The sequence below is a fragment of the Helianthus annuus genome, chromosome 9 (genome assembly GCF_002127325.2).
Source record: "Helianthus annuus cultivar XRQ/B chromosome 9, HanXRQr2.0-SUNRISE, whole genome shotgun sequence".
Lineage (NCBI taxonomy): Eukaryota > Viridiplantae > Streptophyta > Magnoliopsida > Asterales > Asteraceae > Helianthus > Helianthus annuus.
Genome location: NC_035441.2, coordinates 175565151 through 175568531, shown reverse-complemented (window position 1 = coordinate 175568531; position 3381 = coordinate 175565151).

Below are 3381 nucleotides of genomic sequence, written 5' to 3'. Positions count from 1 at the left end.
CAAAAACTCATTTGTAAAATTTTTAATTTATGATCTACACTTAATATATCCATATACCCAAATGTTATTAACTAGTACTAAGCACTTCCGTATTGCGGCGGAGGCGGACACACCAATGCTACACTACTGTCAGTAACCATCAACACTGAAGTTGGTGGTCAAAAATGAATTATTATAAGATGATTAAAAATGCCACTCAAAGTGAAGTTAAGTACAAAAATATCATAAAGAAGAAAATGTTAAGTATATGAGTGTATGGCATTCTTATAATTAAAAGAAAAAAAAAGGGAATATAGATTACTATAGCTAAGAATGTAATTTAATATATAGTATAATACTATGGAGTGTGGGGTGTGAGTTAGAGCGGTGGATGGGGTTTAACGCTGGCTACACCACCCCGGCTAAGCGTTGGGCATGGTGTCGCTCGCTTGGCGTGGAGATTGTGTCTGGCATGGGGCGAGGGGGGTGACATGGCGGGCTTTGGTTGGCTGGTTCAAAGTAGTCGTTGGGGGTAACCGCTATGCCAAACCAATTTAAAAAAAAATACATTGATACCTATGGCATGAGCTCAAACCGAAGCTGGATCGCTTTAAAGCTTGCTTCGACCGTGTCCCTTCCGGCTACTTGACCCACAACGATCGACTCGAAACCGCGAAGATTGAGTACAAGCACGATTAGAATACGGATTTTAAGTAGGTTGCCCACTTTAATATTTATCATACTCTGTAGATTTTTTTTTTATTTTTAAGGATTTAATAAGTAGTTTTTTTTTATTTTTTAGGATTTAATAAGTAGTTTTTTTATTTTTTAGGATTTAATAAGTAGGTTTTTTTAATTTTTTAGGATTTAATAAGTAGGCTTTTATTTTTATTTTTTAGGGTTGTTCTTTATGTAAAAATATTTAAATTAATATAAATTGAGTTTTTTATATAATTGTCAGCTTAAAAAAATGACACATGGCGCTCAACGCCGGCCTGGGTGGCAATAGATTGGATAAGATTTTTCTTGTTTGGTATTAAGAGATTGTTAATAACAAGTCAGCTATTTGTTTTTTAATAGTTAGTGCTTTGAAGACACTCGATAACTCTTTTAAGGTGAGAACAAGCGTTTAAGCCCTTTTTAAGTTCAAATCATTCCCAATGATACTTACTCCCATTATATATAAATTGCACTTAGACCATGTGTACTCGAGCACTATGAGGGGTGAAAGCAGCCTATAGCGCCCCATAATGCCCAAAACACCGCCCTTTGGGGGTTATGTTGGGGGTTATGAGTTGTGCGTGATGGTGATAGCGGAGTTTTGTTTTGATTTCTCTCTCAAACCAATACATACATTCATATTATACATATAATTGAAGGGGGGTTATGAGGGTTTATCCACTACACATATATGTTATGGGAGGTTATGGGGGGTTATGAGTACGCAAGGGGTTTGGTGGATATTGAACTTAAGACCTTCTTAGAATAAAACCCTTATGGGAATCAAGGGTGGATGTTAGTGGAGGCTCGGGGGTTCCCTGACCCCCACCGATTTTTTTCGCTCGCAATGTTTTATTTTAGCGAAAAAATTTGGGAAAAAATTTGAAGTGTAAAATATTGAAATGTTTAAGAATCCAGCCCCCACCGATTTCGATTTTGATAGTTTGACTCTTAATGAGTTTTCGTTCAAGCTCCACCACTACACCCACTAAAATGTTGATGGCTAATAAGTCGGCTATTTGTTTATACTTTATTGTGACATTTATGTATCAAAAACTCATTTGTAAAATTTTTAATTTATGATCTACACTTATTATATCCATATACCCAAATGTTATTAACTAGTACTAAGCACTCCCGCGTTGCGGCGGAGGCGGACACACCAATGCCACACTACTGTCAGCGACCATCAACACTGAAGTTGCGGCGTATTAATGCGAAGAAACTAAACTGAAAAGTAAAACATATTAAAGAATAACTAAGTTGATTTAGGACCCGCGCGTTACGATGAACCTGTCAAACGGGTAAAAAACAGACGACGTAAAAACGTTTAACCACACACGCACATTGCGTCGTGTTAACTCGTAAAATTTAGAACATAACGTAAAACGAAAATTTAATGAAAAGTATAGAGGATCAAAGTTGAAAGTAAAAAAGTTGTGAGGTTAGATTGCAAAAATTTTGGGGTTAAAAGTAAAAAAATCAAATAGTTTTGGGTTAAACGTAAAGAATCAAATAGTTTTGTGTTAACAATAAAAAAATCAATTTTTTTTTAAAAAACCTCAAAGCAAAAGTTACAACACCTTTATGCCTAAACATGTTGAAAATTATAGTATTAAGTAATAAGTAATAAGTAATGAGTAATGACTAATAATTTGAGTTTTTAGGTTCACGTTTCATATAGCTTTTTCTTATTATTTTTTTACTTTAAGTAAATATGTAAATTATTAAGTTTATTAAAAAAATTATTTATCTTAATAACACTATATACAAAATAACAGTTAGAACCCGGAATCTCTTGGTTTGTAAATGAAAAAGACACTACTCACATATGGCTATTTGTTATGGTTTAACATAATACTCCGTCACGTAACTATTACGTAGACAATGAACTTTAACTAATATACCTTTTAACTATCACTTTGTGGTTTAACTAAAAACTAGTGTTATTACCCGCGTTTTCCGGCGTGGACTCAACTTGGTTGTTTATACCGACCTTCGCAATTACTATATAATTGTGAGATTCTCCGCGTTATGTGAAGGGCATTTGGTATATATCGGTTCAGTCCCTTACGGTAGTGGTACGATACCGACATTTGGTATAACAACCAAAATAGAATATAAAAAAAGGTCATGATATACTCAAATAAATATCGATACGTATTTTATGTCATCGAGAACCATTAAAAAGAATATAGTATTGGTTTCGATAACACCTACCAGCACTTGTTATAGCCTATGATAAAAAACACTCGTCCCGAAGACTTTGTTTTTAATATTATACCAGATTGCCGAGAAGCAAAAATCAAACACAACCCCCTATTATTATTATTTTTAGAACTTAACTCTTAGTCAATTAATTATCAGTCAAACAAAAAACAACCAACAACCGTCGAGACATGTTATATTAAGTTGTTTGCTGCATTTTGACATATGGTTGTGGCATGAACATGTAGACCTAAATCCGGATCTTGAATTATATGAGTTTATCGTTCTAGAAAAAAGTTTAAGAGAAAACCAAAATCACAAATTGAAATAAAACTAGGGTTAAGACCCCCCAGCGTTGCGGCGCGAGTATATCGTAAACATTGAATGGATTAATCCAAACGTTATATGATGCATTAACCGTATGAAAACATACATTTCGACGTATCTAGTTGAACTCAATGTAACCTATATAAG